Here is an 18927-nt window from a genome sequence, read left to right as displayed (position 1 = left end):
GCGCATGTAAGTGTTGCGTTCAGTGTCGTTTTGACTGTACACTTGTGAATTGCAAAAATTGCGTCGAAAATAATGTGCAACAATAATACATGCAATTTTTGTTTACATAAATGGTATTTTCTTGAACGTGTTCTCATTTCGAATGTGCTTGCTACGCGAACAAAAAACGATGTTTTACTTTTTCTTCTAACCAATAGAAAGCTTACACGATAAAATATAGTTTTCAACTGGGGACAGACCATTTCAATTGAAAACATAATAAAAAAAAGTGTATTACAACGAACAGAAGTTTTAAATTTTAGTGTGCAAAAATGGAAGCGGTACGTTTTTTGGTAATTTACTCTAACGTGTTATTATTATTAAGTACTATTTCGTCGGCGAATCGGGTTTACCAGATCAATCAACTACTAGTAAACTCTGGATGGTTGGATCCGGAATATTGTGTGAACATTATTGAGCGACGTTGTTTGATTTCAAAACAGGTCACCGCAAACGAAGTGATTGCAAAAGGTCCGAATGCACAGATAGTAACCGACGGAAATGCCGATACTAAATTTCGACAAGTTCACCAATTGTTGAGTTGTCGGTATGTTAAACTGATAAAGGAATTCAGCGACTACCAGAGGGGAATAGGACCTATGTGCAGAGGGATAAACGAACCTTTCCAATCTTTGGAGTGTTTAAGAAAATTAATCAACGTAATCAAGGAGAACGATACCATCCTATTGCCTATGCAAGCTTCACTTTTATGGTTTGTTCGTACGTCATCAAAAACTCGGTTCAAAAAAGATGTATCTAAAATTATTGACGACTTCAAGAGTTTTTACGACCACAAGACCGTCGGCAGTAGCTCGTTGGGAGGAAATGAAACTGCCGAAACTATTTTATCAATCGTCAATTCCGAATGCAAAGCCATCGAAGAATACATGTCAAAAATGGTGCAAGGCTTGAGTACATTTTTCACTAATAATTGTTGGCCAACTCCGTACCACGAAGTACAACACGGCATTTCGAGTGCTACGGCTGAAGTTCAGAAATTAATTGGCCAACCGGCCAATTATGCGTCAAATATAATGATTGCCGAAGCAAAAAAAGTAATTGATACATTCTTAGCAGCAGAACTTGAGGATTTCGGCTTTGTGTATGATAGGCCATCAAACCTAGTGCACATAATAATTTCTGACCCAGATCAGATGCGACGCGTCGAACAGATGAACAAGATTTTAAATAATAACGGATGGAGAGAGATCGGTACGATAGATTCGATATATATTTTAAAGAAATCAACGAACAACGATTACACAGGTGTGCTGGATCTGGTCGAGAACTGTCCCAACAGAATGAAGAAAGTTACCAAACACAATGTAAATATTAAAATTGATCTAGCCTATCAATTTTTATGCTGCAAGTACGCAAAAGTGTTGAAGGATATTTGCGATGACATCTTTGAACTATTGAATCAGGGTTTCACTTCAGACATTTTCAAAGATTTTCTTGGAGTAGTAGAGAATTTAAAGTATTTGTTGGTGCGATTGCATGGTGCGGTATCGTATTTTTACCAAATGTACCCAGACATTGAATACAACATAAAAATGTCTGAGATACTAGTAGACCTTATGAGTTTCTGCGACAGAGTAAGTTTTGAAGAATACTCAAACGGTGAAATTGCTATTATCAAAAAAAATATTAGCGATATTGAAGAAAATGTGAAAAGCTATTTTCGTCAATCTTGCCATTCGTATAAATACCATATGGAACATAAAAAATCATCACTTAGAAATGCGAACGACGGGGAGAATATATTCCTAACCTTTAACATGAAAATATACCAAATTGAAGAACTAGCATTTAAAGGCTTCGGGTTCGCGTACGACTATGTTAATAATGCCGTCAGGTTAATTTAGAATTTTAATAAACTACTAAATACCTAAACTCAACCATTAATGTATAATTTCATTAAATTTATGTTTTAACATGATATTGGTTTCTTTAATTCATACATTTGTATTAAATCCTTATAAACTACGCAATAAACAATATATATATATAAGTAAAGTTACTATAACATTCTTTAATTTATAGTCTATAATTTTACTGTTCATGTGAAATACTAGTAACAGTTGATATACAGGTGTTTTTTAAAACTACTATTCTTATCAGAGCTGTAGAAATCCAACTATCTGCCAAGTTATAATTATAGTACAATCGTATTACACAAACATTTCAACGAGTTTTAATATTATTTCAAAAGAAATATGATAAAAAGAATATGCGTGGGCCAATAGTTGCATGTTTTCTTAATAACTTATTATTATTATTATTATTATTATATTTAGCCAATAATAGAGGATATACGGTAAAATGTTTTATAAATCAAATTAATCGCCGGCAAGTGCTGCCCATGCCCATTTACCGAATAACTATTACAACGATACTCCGATACTACGATACTACAATTGTCGTTAATCAGATATAGGTAATTGGTTATTTATTTAGTTATTTATTTAAATTTAATAATTATTCAAATACTTAAAAAAAAATATTTCTGAGCGTAATATCACAGATTAGGTATTTAATAGTCAAAATAAAATTATAAATTCGTAACCAAATTATTATACCTAACAAAACGGTTATACAGTAACATTATACGAAATATGATTGAAACTAAAATCAATATAAGGCTATTGCGATAAAGAAATATCAATGGCAAATATGTAAACGGCATTGTTGGAATATTTTCGAATCTTGTACTCAGTTTAGAAATGTATATCGATATTCGAATATATTTTCAGTGTTTTAAAAAAAAAAATTTTTAATAATTTTCAAGAAAAATGATTAAATACCTGTCAGAACTAATAATAATAATTACTTTATACATTCTATAAATGTGATAATCACAACAATTGCATCGAATAGTGCAACTTGTCATCGTAAGAGTTTTCATTCATTTTTAAATAAAAGTATAAAATTTTGGCAACTGATTCGTCCAAAGACGCGGTAAAGCAGTCCAGTCCGACACCAAGGAGATATCTGACGGCCAGATGTTAGCGTTACTCTATGGATTTTAATAATTAGACGACAATTTATCCGACAACGTCCGATTTGTTGAGAAAGTGAAACTAAAAGTAATTAAAATCGAAAGTATTTGATTTATTTCTACATATTTTCTATTCAGTGAATTATCGCAATTGTATTGTGTGTCCTTACTTTAGGTATAATAATTTGTTTATACTGTTTTTATTTTAGTTTTGTTGATCATATTACGATACGACAATTATTAAAGTTAAAAAAAATAAAGTCGACAATAAAAGAAATTATATTAATTTTTTAGTATTTTTTTTCGATTTTTTTGGCCGTCGTATAAAGTATTTTTAGATTTTATCATGACAGCCTTTTTTATTGTTTGTTTGTATTAGTAACTTCCGCATTAAAAAGAAAAAAGTTAAATATCAGTTTCTCATTTAAAATTAACTCGGCTTTCTGAAAAAAATACTTGTTTAAAATAGTCAAGATTTAGCTGTTGTAAAAGACGAATACGTGCACACACTTTCTATTAGGTAAGTCCAGTTTTTTGATCGTCATTTATATAATCATAAAATAATAAACCCGGCTTCAGTTTCCTTTGCGGAATATTTACCTTAGATAAATGGTTCTTAGTAATGTAATATAATATAATAATAAATGCTGGGTTATAATATTATTTAGTAGTTTATGCCCAAAATAACTTGGCATGTAATGATAAAATAATAAGGATATACTTTAACCCAAACTTCAAAAATACATTTTGGGAGATACAAAAATATAAACTTATTACTCTGAAAAAGTTGTTTTTTTATTGATAGCACACCAAACACCATGTCTGTAAATAAATGGAAGGTCGATGAAATCAATAATGATTGTTATTTCAAATCTACGATACAAATTGAAGAAAATCAAGATATACCACTTATCAAGGACGAATTTGTGAATACTCTTTCAACTGCGTAAGAACATTTTATTTTCATCATTTTGATATATGAGTAAAAAATAATACGAACCATTATTTGGACCAAATTCCTCTGATTATTTTGGAAATCACACACCATGCCTGTTACGATGAAAGAAATCTTCTTAATTTTTTTGATATTTTTTTTCGATTACTTTGACCACGATCGTATTTTGAGTTTTTATCTTGACACCCTTTTTTACTGTTTGTTTATATCTCACCATTAAAAAAAAAAAAGTTAAAACTAGTGTAACGAGCCTGCTCGCCTAGGGGCTAATCCTAGACTGAACGGTCGCCGATGGGATCGAGTAAGTGGATCTCGGCTTGAGAACGGGAAGCTACCCCGTGTCTACACTTAAGTAAAACCCAAAGTCCCCTTTATATATTTATATGCACCGCACGAGGGGCTAAACGGTCGTGCCTTTGAATGACGTAACTCTGAAGTATGCAACTATAACTATTTATTTATAAGGTAAAACTAACTATACAATATATATATATAATACACTTCTACCTGGGTCCCTGAGATTGTCAGCTGGTCCTGTAGAAGTGGAGTCGAGCGAACACACACGATGCGGGATGGTAATAGGCGGCGTTAAAGCGTGGTAAAGTGCGTAAATCGGATGAGGGCTAAAATGGTCGTTAATCGCGGTTCGAGGATGGTCAAGTCTCAACTGCTCGTTGGGGTCCGCGCGGAGGCTATTGTCCTGTGTGTTCGCTGTCTCCCCTACCTATTGTCTTATTGATAGATGTCCAGTAAGCGTATTTTAGGACGAGTGGTAACGGGGTGTCAAGTGTCCCCGTTACACTAGTTTCTTATTTAAAATTAACTCAGGTTTCTGAAAAATATACTAATTTTTCTTTTCTTTTAACAAAAAAATCATTAAAATTTAATTTATGGTCTAAAAAAGTTGGTTTTTTTTGCTCAAAATTTGAGAATTTTTTTTATATTGTTTTCATAAAGCGAAAAAAATTTTACTTAAAATGTGTAACTCATTATGAAATCTCCATAAAAACTCTTAGAAACAAAAAAAAAGAGCTTAAGATACATATAAAGGTCTTAAAACGACCAAAGTAATCAAAATAGTTGTAAAGAATTACATGTCAAAAGACGATTTTTTCCCCGGTTTTTTTCGATTTTTCGATTTTGGGCATATTCATTAAGCTTTTATTACATGTTAATAATGTTGTTATTTAACTCCTGTGAATATTGTTTAACTTTTACATAATTTCTCAAATATACTTCTTAGATAATACATTTTGCTTAATGACTTTCTGTTTATAATTGGTATTTTGGCACCTAATTATAAATTTTAGCATGGATAACTGGGTTGAGTAGCACAAAACTGTTATTTTAAGTAGAAACATCCGTATAAAATTTTTAGAAAAATGTTGCTTCAAAGTCAACAAACTAAAAAATCAATCATATAGAAAAGGTTAACATCTTTATACATATTACCTTCATATCCATACAATCAATAGAAATTGCGATATTTGCGAATTTACTATTTTTGCGGCTATGTCACAAGTACAACATATCAATTATCAGAAGGAATTTTAAGGATTTGAATTAGTGATGGGAAAAATCCGGATTTACCGAAGTTCGGAAATCCGGATTTTCGGAATCCGAAATCCGGAATTTGAAATCCGAAAATCCAAAATTCGGATTTTAAAATCCGAAAATCCGAATTTTTAGTTTTACAATGCTTATTTCTGTTTTTTAAACCTGAAAGTCAAATTTTAGGTTCTTATCTAAATTGAAATATATATATATATCAAATAGTTTTCACTTCTAAATTCTAAGATACTGTGTTTTTATTTTAAAATGTATTTGTATAATTGATTTATTCAGTGTAGCTATTTCCGATAACGACCGATTATAATATTTATACATATAATTACTTAGATTTAATATAGAATAACATAAAAACCGGCTTATTAGTAAACTAAGCATTAGGACTTTTCTGGGTTTTGGAATCTGAAACCAGAAATTTGTTTTAATTCCGGATTTCAGATTTTCTCAATGAAAACGTTGTAATTTTATAAAATGTATAATAATATAAATCAAAATGTTTTTTAAATAATAAACGATACAATTTTACGAATTTTACAAGAACATGAGTGTCATATAATTGATTAACCACCCTGTATATAAATTTCTTACACTACTATCGGATAAGAAAACCGGCTTATTGGTAAATAAAGCATGGGTAATTTACTAAGTTGTTCTTAAAATCGACTTTGGCGGTAACATACTAAACAATACACATTGTACCTACATGCTATACATGCACAATGCACATTGCACAAATTACACATCTATCCTACGAGACAAATATTTTACAATAAAAGTTTACTAGTGTATTATTTTTTTAATTATCAAGTATTATTTATAAATAACACTCTTTAAAAGTAATTTATTATAAAAATGTATTTATCTTTTTAATTAATTAGTTAAAAATAATGTTTGAGTGAAAAAAAATAGAAATATTAGGCAAAATACGAAAAAAATAGGGTTGACTGCCTATCTTTAATAATTTATTGCCGAATTATTTTCAATACCTACCTGTTGACTGTTGACGCACTCACACATAGCAACCTAGAGATTGACTATAGTCAAAGAGTATTTTTCTCTTTATAAAAAAAAAATTGAGTTCAGATTTTCAAATAAAATTGAGTAGGTATTTCATGGACCCATTTTATCGGTACCTTCTGACTAATTTTTAGACCTCAATCCCTAAAAGCGATATAAAGAAAAAAGTTTCATCCATTCTGGTGGAAAAGGTTTATGATATTTGTTTTGATTTTAACGTTTATGGATAATAATATATTAATAACACTGGCCCAACACACATTTTGGTGCGTAAGATTTTCCTGCTGGTTTTAATAGTATTTTAAATGCTGATTTCAAATATGTCATCAGATTTTTCCTGTCAGCTCTACTTTCTTAGATATAGGTACGCTAAATCTCAAAAAGTGCCTAAATATGACAAATATTGCCTATCCTTTGCCCCTCAATAAATAGCGCTTACCGTTCCGTCACACCGCCCCTTTTTAAGGGTAAAGTATAGGCATTTTTCTTACAAAATCTTAATTTAAAGGTTAAACTGTGATGTGTAATTATTAGTTTAATAATTAGGACTCTATTTTGGTAGTTAATTTATTTTTCGGACTATGATAGCATCTTTGAAAGCGATTAAAAAATGTTTTTTCATCTCGACAGCATTATGAGAGACAACTTAATGTATTAGCATGAAAGCTTAGGTTTTAATATCTAAGTAGAAAGATGCGCCCCAGGTTTTTCTAGTTCACCTATTCTATTTGGTTATCAAGACGCTCGGAAGGTTATTTTATCCTTTTTAAGGCGCATAAAAACGTTATTTTTGGATTAATTTTTTAATCTACTTTTTTTTATTTTATAATGGATGCTTTTATATTTTAAACACTTACTGTCCTTACACTACATATATAAATACTACATCTCTGTCATATATTATATTATTGTAAATTGGAATATATTTCCCTCAATAAAGATTATTATTATAATTTAAATCCAAAATTAAGTGACTTATTTTCAGTCTGCGTAAATAAGTTTTTACCTATGAAAATCACCGGTGTAACGCCCTCTTAAGACCTAAATGCAAAGATATCCAAAAAATATCGATGCTATTATTATTTAAACAGAACATAATGAGGTATTGGTAAGTATTGAAAATACAGGTGACCCATAAACATTCGACAAATAAAATAACTTTTGCTCTAAGGAACATTTTTAAGTTTATTATTAAAAATTGATTAATAATCATTTGCGCAATAAACACTACGGTTTAATTGCAATTAACTATTTTACTGTCTGAAATAATTTCTTTTAATATTTGAGTTAAGATAGCCATTGTCGTTATGGCTATTTTTGTTGTTTTTTTATTAATGTCTATTTATGATTAAGTTCAGTAATTGTTAAAATGTATTTGATTTATCATAAATGAATTTTTGTTAAAACAGTTTTATTACAATAAATGCTTAAACAAATAAAAAATCAGAGTTTCAAAATCTGAAATCCGGAATTTCAATAAATGCCTGATTTTGGATTCCAAAACCCAGGAAAGTCTTAATGCTTGGTTTACTAATAGCCGGTTTTTACATTATCCTTTATCAGATCTAAGTAAATATATATATATATAATCGGTAGTTATCGGAAATAGCTACACTAAATAAATCAATTATACAAATACATTTTAAAATAAAAACACAGTATCTTAGACTTTAGAAGTGAAAATGATTTGATTTACATATTTCAATTTAGATAAGAACCTAAAATTTGACTTTCAGGTTAAAAAAACAGAAATAAGCATTGTAAAACTAAAAATTCGGATTTTCGGATTTTGAAATCCGAATTTTGGACTTTCGGATTTTGAAATCCGAAATTCGGATTTTCGGATTACGGATTTCAAAATCCGGATTTGTCGGATTTTCGGAGAATCCGGATTTAGTTCACATCACTAATTTGAATAATATGAAAGTAAATATTTTTTATTTTATCGTATATATCTGCTACCCTCATTACTATCGTAATAATTGCTAGACGATAATTAAACCCCCTATTATTAATATCGTATATATATATATATATATATATATACATACTAAGCCAAGCCGAGCGTTACGTTAAGGGGTTAACTTCGTAAATTTACAATTTTCCGGGCAACTTATCCAATATTTCCGTAAAAATTTCTCCGGAATGTTCGAACATTAACAAAAAAATGAGTTAAATCAGTCCAGCCGTTCACAAGTGATGCGTTCACCAACGAGTGTTACAGTTTTTTTCGTTGACCCCCAGCGCCAAGGAGTCCCATAAGAAGCATAGCTTCAAAAATGTATTGAAAATAAATGCGAACTTGCCATTTTTTTTCAGATATAGCCTTGGACTAATAGTATCTGATAAATTATTAACCATGTACAACTTTTGCCAAATTTGATAGTTAATTGGGTCTTTCAAAGTGTATTGGTATTAAAAGAAGTTTCTTGTTCTTTACATTAGAAAAATCGGACTTTTTTATAAATTCATCTCAATGAATAACTACTAATCTTAATATTTGTTTATCATAACCTTCTAAAAAATGTTAAGAATATTGTTATATAATTTATTTTACTGTTTTTTGAAGTTGTGTTAGATCAGACTTCGATACAACAAGTACCATAAATAAAGAAACAACTGTTAGAAAACCAAACACCGTGGCTGAAATTAAACAGGAGGTCGATAAAATCGATATTAATTGTTTTGTAGTATCTGGGATAGAAATTGAAAAAAACCAGGATTTAACAGTCATCAAAGACGAAGATGTGCCACCTCTTTACACCGAGTAAGAATTGTATAAACATGCAAAAGATTTCATTAAAGATTTACAATTAAGTTATTATCATAATATTTGTATAACTATTCTTTTTAGTAATACACTCATCAGTAATATGAAATATAATCAAATTCAAACTGCAGAATTTCTATCCAGCTCAGTTAAAAAATGTATTACGACACACACAGCTAAGAAATCATTTCATTGTGGATTAGGACTGAAAACATTATCATCTGTGGATCTAAATAAGCACAAAAAGCCACACACAGGTGAGAGGCCTTTTCAATGTGAGATATGTAAGAAGGCATTTTCACAAAATGGAACTTTACAAATTCATAAAAGAACACACACAGGTGAGAGGCCTCTTCAATGTGAGATATGTAAAAAGACATTTTCACATTCTGAAAATCTAAATAGGCACAAAATGACACATACTGGTGAGAAACCTTTTCAATGTGATGTATGCAAGAAGACATTTTCACAATCTGGAACTCTAATTATGCACAAAAGGACACATACTGGTGAGAGGCCTTTTCAATGTGATGTATGCAAGAAGAAATTTTCGAAAGCTGGAGATTTAAATAAGCACAAAAGGACACATACTGGTGAGAGGCCTTTTCAATGTGAGTTATGTAAGAAGGTATTTTCACAATCTGGAAATCTACATTTGCACAAAAGAAAACATACTAATGAGTGGCCTTTTCAATGTGAGATATGTAAGAAGAAATTTTCGAAATCTGGAGATCTAAATAGGCACAAAATAACACATACAGGTGAAAGGCCTTTTCAATGTGATATATGTAAGAAGACATTTTCACTTTCTGGAAATCTTAATCAGCACACAAAGACACATACGGGTGAAAGGTCTTTTCAATGTAATGTATGTAAGAAGACATTTTCACAATCCGGGACTCTTAAAAAACATATAATGATACACTCAGATAAAAGTTAAATCATGCCTAAACATGTTCGGAAATCTTAATTTTAAAATAGGGAAACTGACTATCAATATTTATAAAAACTAGAATTTAATTATTTTTTAAGAATTAAGTACTAAAAATATGATATGATGTCATCAGTTGGACCTTTTGTAGAATCTAATTTTTGATATTTTTGAAGGCAACTCATAGTTTTAATGTAAGCAAAAATAAGAATTTAGAAGTTTAGTTCTAACTAAATTTTTTATTTTATCAACCATTATAGTGCAATGTATTGTTCAAAAATAATAACTACAAAGTTATCTAGTATAGGAAGATTTCTTTTTATTATAATTTGTAGTAGTAATAAGTTTATGTTTGTTTAGCCAACTTTACATAATTAGAATTCTAAGATATTATACATAATATATTATATTAAATTTATAAATTCTAACTTATGTCTTTTATACGCCATTGAACGATTAGGCAATTTTAAAATGTTTTTAATCAAGACATTTTTTTTCTTAAATTTAGCTGCAGTTGTTGAAAAAATTACTTTAAAATATTTTGTGATGTTTTTTTATTTTTACGAATAATATAAATAGTTTAACCATTAAGTTATGTGTATTTTAAATTTTTATACTATATTTTTTTAATGAAATCTATGACTATTGTTAAATTTCTGTTACACATAACCCTTGAAAGCAGGAATTAAAAACTCTACTTATACGGCCTTTTGTTATTTCTGAAAAGTTTCAGTGTAAGTGTTCTTTATTATTGTACTGTTCTTTTTTACTATACAGAGCGATCATTCTACCGTGAACCATTCAATATCTTATAGGGTTTAATAAGAAATTTAATTTTTTCGATGAATGACCTTGTATTATGTTTTCTGGAAATCAATATGCATAACTAAACTTGGAGTATTGGATGGAAAAATTTGTCTTTATTTCATTGTTTATTAATGTACAGTTTTGAAACTTATAGTTTGAAAATTGTTGCACTGACAATTTTCTCATAAAAAACCGAGCTAATGGGTACTTGAAATATATTTTCAAGTACTAACTATTTTTAACTAATACTGTTTTATTTTACAAAGAACTATTTTAACAAATCGTTACAGACATAAATATTAATAATATTTAATTCAATCTATAATAATTAAACAAATAAACGAGAAAAACACAAAAAAATTATTAAAATTAAGATTCTTATGAGCAAAATAGTAACATGAAGTCTATGACGTATTATTTATGTAATCTTGCACGATGCGCTATAAGAGAATATTTTTTTTTAAAGGATTTCTGACATACATCGCATTTGTAGGATTTTTCGCTGATGTGAACACGTTCGTGTATTTTCCAACCGGAAAATTGGTAAAAAAAAACGTTTTTCGCAAACTCTACATTTGTATAATGCCTTTCCGGTGTGAATGGACACGTGTGCCTGGAGAGTAGACATTTGGCGAATACATTTCTTGCAGAAACTACATTTAAAAGACTTTTGTCTTTTATGCACAAGTTCATGTCTCTTGAGGGTAACGTTATTGGCAAATGAATTTGTACAGAAACTACAATTAAAAGGCTTTTATCCTGTATGGACAAGTTCATGTCTCCCGAGGTTACCGTTAAAAGCAAAAGATTCCTTAAACACGTCGCATTCATTTGATGTGTTGACCTCGTTGCTGCAACGGGCCAGAGTTTGATCACTTAAACAAATGTGAATTCTAGTTATTAAAAATCTCTCCGAAAATTCATGCATATTTCTACAAAGAATCGTTTTTTATATACATTTGAAATAGACGTCATTTTGTAAAATGTTAGACAAAATACAAAAATTATGAGACCAAACTATCATGGAAAAAAAATAGAAAAATATTATCAATTCGTTTTTCAAAAATTAATGGACAAAGTTAACAAAATTAAAACAAAGTTCAAGCACAGATAAAAGACTTACATTGTTGACGGTGACGAAATGGCGATTTAACATCAATTATATAGTTAGTTTTTGTTCTCAAAAATAGATTTTGATGAACAAATATATTATTTGTCAAAAGAATCTTAGGTTTGTTGCACATTTCTCTAGTACAAGAACAATAATCTCATTCAATATTTAGTGTAATTATAAAATTCAAAATATAAAAAAAAAACTTAAAAACTAAACGGTAAGAATAAATCTTACCTTATTATCTTAAGTAATTTTTGAAATAGAGGATCTAAAGTTGGGCTTACGAGATGTAAGATGTACGACTATTGTAAAGATTTTATTAATTCACCTTTTATTAATGAAATGTAAAATATAAAAAAATAAAACTAAATACAGGTCAAAGATCTGCTAGTAATTATTTCTTTAAAAATCAAATAACAGCTAACGGCGAACACGTTAATTTTTTTCAGATTAAACGTAATAAAACTTTAAAAGGTTTGTTTGAAACTAGTAATCGTTGTTTAAGAAAAAAAATAATATTTTTATTTTAGTGTGATTTGTAGACAAATTATTATGTTTTATTAATTTAACTGAAAAAAAATAATTGCAATGTTTTTTATCAAATAAATTAGAGGCCTCGTTGTATGATGTTAATAATTCACTTGGAATTTCATTGAAAACAAATATTTAGTAACGTAACTTGGTTGCAATTACTTAACTCTAATCTAACTGGGTCAAACTATACTAAATTTTAAATCATATTTGGGTAATTTTTAAAATACATTTTAAAATAATATTTTCCAATTAAATTAAATATTTTTGAATTGTATTATAAAATGTTAACAATCATGTTGTCGGTCGAACGGGATGAAACCAAATCAATAACTGTGACGAACATAATAAATATAATCAATTAGTTGTTTAATACTTTTTAGGTACACTGATTTATTTAAAACAAGTATTACATTCTGTGTTACAGAATCTATTAAAAAAAATTAAAAAAACCATAAGGAAGCGACAAATGACAAAATTGCAGATTCTATAAAAACATATAGCTATAAAAAAAATTTAAAAACTTAAGCATAAAATTACATTTATTTAACATTTATAAAATATATAAAAATTATTTTTTCTCCTTCTCTGGGCAATTATTCTGGAGATGTGTTGTTGCTTTACATATATGCCATTCCTGAACAAACAGACTATTAGAGTGAACACTAAACTATTTGTAAATAATTTATTTTTTTCGACCCGACATTCAGCAAAGCGGTGGTTTTCAGCGTATCGGAAACACTTGTCTTAAAAAAAAAAAATGTATACTTGGTTGAAATTTTAAATGGTACATGTAATAAATCTATAAGCTGTGAACATAAAATTTAAGAAAACATTTTTTCGAGTTATGGCATTGTTGCTTACAAAGGCAGTACATATATATATATATTCTATATACATTTAAAACAAATATTTTTAAATAAATAATTTATTTTAAAACAATACACAACATTTGATTTCAGCAATTCTAAAAATAAATATCAAGTAAGTTACTCATTAGGGTTATCCGCTGTGGCCGTCGGGGCAGCCCAATTATTCCGGCCATAATGAACATAGAAATGCAATTATTATTAATTAATAACTAAAGCACGGTTATGTTTATGGCTTTGCATATTTTAATAGTGAAATCAGATTTACGCCTAAAAATAGGGTATAAATTCGATTCACAAAGACTATATTATTTCAAATCAGTAAACGTATATTGCATATACTTTCATATTTTGACTTATTAGAGGTTTACGCGTATGAGCTTAAGAAAAAGTTTAAAACGAAAATTCTAGTCATAAAATATTGTTCAAAATGTTTAAAATAATTATCATTGTTCTCTTATATTATTTTAAGTCACCATCATAACAAATAATTGTAATTCAATGTCATCCTAATACACATAATACCTTTTTGCAATAATCAACCGGGGAAAAATGTTATAATTAATTTGTGACAAGTCAGCTAACATTTTAAGCCGATTTCAATTATTTTATATAATTGCGTATTTTGATATTTTAAAATGTACAATATTATACATTTGTGGTCATTGGCATCCGCTGCTAGAAGTTAAATTTTTAATTGAATTTAAAAAATCGATTTTTTTTTTTAATGATAAATAAATAGTCAATTCTTTTAAAAGATTATAAAGCAGTAAGTGACTTTTTTACTACTCAGTCTCCTGATACTACACAATATATAGTATCAATATTAACATAGACGCAATTTCAATAAAAAAAATTGAGGGTGCTAAGCATCTGCATTTGCTATTGATATTAAATTAACGAGGTTAATGTTTTATTGAGCAACGATGTTGTTTATTAATTTAACAGTTAACACTAGTTTATTGGCATTTTTATTTTATAACAAAAAATAATAAAAATGTATGCAATATTGTAAATTATTTACAGGTATTTTACACAAGAGTTATAACGCTTTGGTTGTTCTGCAAATGTGTCAATAACTTTGTTCGTGTCAATTAAACGTATGTCATATCTTATTCTATTTATAATATTGTCAAAACTGCAAGTCTGTCCTGTCTCGTTGAAACCCTAAGCCGAATCTTTATTCTTCCTAAAGCTGCGAAACTAGCGTTCACAAGATGCAGACACCTAATGGGGGTAAGTGATAGCCACATGAAATTGATAAATCATACTGAACAATAAGTACTGTTATCGACTCTGCAAAAAGCTTTTGTATTTTTTTATATTAAACATTTTCACAAGTAGAGGTTTTAGTACATAAACAGGAAAAATATTAGAGGGAGATTATTTTAAAATTGCCTTGTGCAAATGCCCCTAAGCCGGGGGGGGCTAGTATAGAATATGGATAATGGGGGGGGGGGGCACTATCCATATTCTAATAATATGTATATTAAATATAAATAATAATAATAAATAAAGTATCATTAAATCTGAAAATAGTGTAAATTAAAAAACAATAATAATAAACTTACTGGAAGTCGTTCTTTTTTTGATATCGATATTTGCCCCAATGAAATTAAAGCATTATTAATTAGTGACTAATTACCGAGTACTTCCTTTATTGCCTTGTCGTCCTTTAATGTTTTATTTTATACTAAAAAAAAAAAAAAAAATTGTTCATTAGACATTTGGATTTCTTAATAATTATTGCTGTTAATACTGTCAACTAATTAAAAAAATAATTGTATTCAAAGGACCGGAAGTTGCTTAGTAGATATTATTACTAACAGTTATTAAAATAAATGTATAAATGGAAAATAAAAAATTAATTTTCCTTCATCGAGTTTGGAAAACACAACGGTAGTTTCAATGAATCTTATAAAAAAAAAATTAAAAAAACATAAAAGGGTTGAGTACAGTATTTTTAGAGATGCCATAAGACATGCTGCTATGCATGCCACATTTTACCGAGTAAATAAAATAAAAATAAATAAAATTTGATTATTAAATTTTGAATTTGTTTAGTGTTAAAAAAAGTGTGAGGAAAGTGTGGAGGACAAAGCCTCCACTGGCTTAAGTTTGTCTATCGGTGCGGCTTATGTATATCGACAAGATTATGTCAAAAAAAGACATGTAAAAAAATTTTGTAATTTTTTGAAAAGTCCTAAAATTTGATCGTAGTATAGGTTATTTAAAGTTTTATTTTTATTACTATTTAAAGAATATGTCTTCATACACATCCTAAATGGGAATCGTCTACAAGACAACATCCAAGCGCAAACATAAATAATTGTATACGTTATATAATATATGTAGTCTCATACAGTGCACATATTTTTTCAATCGTTATTATCGATTTGGCCAAAAAACAATAACAATGTAAACATATTATAAAGCTGGCCATTTTCCAACAACTAACTAACTAAAAAAAACCAACTATAATATGTAAGTTGTAACATAACGTAATGGAAACAAACCGTACGGTGAATCATTATTTAGATAATGCCAGTACAAAAGTACACAAGCGGCGTAAGCCGTTGTGGCTCGATACAGGCGACGCCTACAACATCGTTAATTTTCTTCCAACATTTACACACTATTACACACTACCTATATATTTTAAATACAATTACTATGCGAGCGCTTGGATAAATCTGGAAACTGTTTATTAAATTTGGATTGGACAAATTCAGAAATGAATTTCTATTAATGAAGCGCACAACGTTTGCTTCCAGCTCCGTGAGAATTCAATCGTACGTCGTTGTCTTAAAAAAAAAAAGTACAACAGTTTAGTAATGTTTTATCTTTAAATGTCGTTGTTTTTGTGATATTTGCAAGCGTAGCAATAGGAAAGTCGCTATTCAGGCATTAGTTTAACATTAAAAACACACACATTCACGTTAATTGTCATCTATTTTACACAGATTGCGTACACACGATGCTCGTCTACACACGAGTTAACGACTATTTTACAATTTGATGTCGCACAGGATTTTTGCAAAGTTAAATTGCCGGCTATTAACAAACACGACCTGAGGCCTAGCCTAACCATCGACCACCAGTATCAACATAAACCGTTGTGTATAATTATTTAAAATTATTATACAATTATATTTGTATGTTCTTATGTTAGATCTCACCTTGTGTCATCCAAACAAACATTTAGAAAGAAAGAAGAAAAAACAATTCAAGTAGACTTAGACCCATACTTTAGTATCGATTGTGTATAAAAAAACAATCGTTAGGTACAATCGAAAAGAACAAAATGAGTGGAAAACATTTTAATACAGAGCGATAATAGTTCATAATAAAATTTTGATTTTTTTCCAAAAGTTTACATTCAAATATAGGTGAATACTTTGTATGTACATACCTACCTATATGTGAATTGGATTGAAAATAAAATAAAACACATCCATACAAACGTGAGCATTCACGTTTGTTATGACTTATGGGTTATTCTACAAACGAGCATAATATATCTTATTATTATATCTACTAGAAAATAGTGTAAAATACTCATACCTATCCACACGGTTTCGGATGAAACAAATTGACATTGCTTGTATATTTTACAGTAATAATTGTCGACCATTTTACACTCGATATTAGTATTGTTGTAGAGAATATAACAAAAACAATTTCACTCGTCGTTAAAAATGAATTTCCGACACGACACCGTGTGGGGCTACTATGAATCTTTTACTGTCGAGTAGAATATTATTATGTACTTTTATTTGTAGTTCCAAAGTGTGTGTAATTGCCACACAATTGCACCGGCATTGCCACCGAGACGTGGTTTCGCTTATCATCATTCGTTCAAACCGCGACCAGACAGTACTATAGACCCGTAGAGCGTCCGGATCCGAATCAACAGTGGCGGAGAGGCCGTACGACGGTAACACGTTAAATAAACGTTCACGAGGCCTGCAAAACGGTTTTTGGACAAAATTTAACACCAACATTTTCAACAGCCTAGTAGGTCCAATATGCGAAAAACAATTACACGTAAAAGGTCGAACAGGACTTACCACATTGAACAATAATATCATTTTTCGATTTTAAATTATTACGACGTCGGTGTTTATCTTCGATGTGTATTATTGACGGGAAGCGATTTTCAAGTACATATACATTTATTTTGTTTTAGCTACATTTTTTGTGCAAAAACTGGTAAACAGCCAGTAGAGCAAGTCGCTGGCGTTATCTACTCGGTGTAACTGTGTGAAAATAATAATTGAACACTAATATTTTGTAACGAAAAAACCGATATAGGTCAGGTTAGGTTATACATAATTATAATAATATGAAAACAAAACAACTTTCTTAACAAATATCTTAAATGTAATAATCGTGCGTCCGACAATACGGATGTCGGAAAAACTATGATAAGTGATAACAATGATGATATGATAATAATATTATGACAGTTCTTAATTATTATTATAACCAACAGCAACAATATGGATATTAATCGAAAACAACAGCTCGAGTCCGTAGCCGTTTTTAGTCCAATATGGCGGTCACCGGCGGTGCCGTCGATCGGCCGACCCGTGTACTCTATGGTTTGTACCAAACGTCACGCCGGCGGCCGCCATATTGGACAAAAGCAACACGCTTTTCCGCGCGTGGGCAAGTTACCTGACCTGTTTATGGAATCGTGATGGGCGTCGGCCAGTTATCAGATGACCGTTATTGTTTTTTTTTTTTTTTACTTATTAAAAATTCGATTATGGAATCGAGTTTTGATTTTTAAAAACCAAACACTTTTCACGTTACACGAGGACAGTAAGTAAAGTACAGGCAGTTTTTCACAAAATCAATTAATTTAGAGTAATCCATATAGTGTACACGTCTTATTAGTACAGTAGTAACGAGGATACTTTATCGATTGCCGTTTTTTTTTTGTCAGACTCAAGACATTTCTATAGGATAAATTATTACAATTTGTTTTGCAACAATAATAAATCATTTGAATTTATTATTTTTTAACAATGCTCTAAGGCTTGATTATTGATTTCACTTACCCGTCTATTATTATGAAAATAATGACAAACAATTTTGTTATTTGGCGCTCACAACGATTTTTATTTGAAATTTTTGAGATTTATGTTTATTGTTCCGAGTAAATAACAGCTATTTTATTATTATTTATAATTAAATTCAAATAGACATTTTTACATTATTTAAACTTTAAAAACATATTTTTTTTGTGAAATTCGTTATTTACATTGGTTAAAATTTAAAAAAATGATTTCCTTTTTGAAATTTTAATTAAAATCAATGCC

General features: G+C 29.3%; 1 long non-coding RNA gene across 3 annotated transcripts; it reads right to left on the bottom strand.

Annotated features, from left to right (window-relative positions):
- Window positions 1-13272: 13272 nt before the first annotated feature.
- On the bottom strand, window positions 13273-17981 carry LOC126837440 (uncharacterized). 3 transcript variants are annotated; one of them, XR_007685518.1, is made up of 4 exons: window positions 17671-17981; window positions 17165-17566; window positions 15172-15293; window positions 13273-13368 (listed from the first exon to the last, which is right to left on the bottom strand). It is a non-coding gene; the product is annotated as an uncharacterized LOC126837440 (long non-coding RNA). The 3 variants fall into 3 exon arrangements; XR_007685516.1 differs by having other exon boundaries at window positions 17371-17566; XR_007685517.1 differs by lacking the exon at window positions 13273-13368 and adding an exon at window positions 13629-13870 and having other exon boundaries at window positions 17371-17566.
- Window positions 17982-18927: the final 946 nt, after the last annotated feature.

The sequence above is a fragment of the Adelges cooleyi genome, unplaced genomic scaffold (genome assembly GCF_023614345.1).
Source record: "Adelges cooleyi isolate 19-005CV unplaced genomic scaffold, UGA_ACOO_1.1 ACOO_flye_CR_arks_rails_tigmint_CR_PRNA_249, whole genome shotgun sequence".
Taxonomy (NCBI): domain Eukaryota; kingdom Metazoa; phylum Arthropoda; class Insecta; order Hemiptera; family Adelgidae; genus Adelges; species Adelges cooleyi.
Note: the sequence above shows the minus strand (reverse complement) of the source record. Positions and strands in the feature narration are given on the sequence as shown.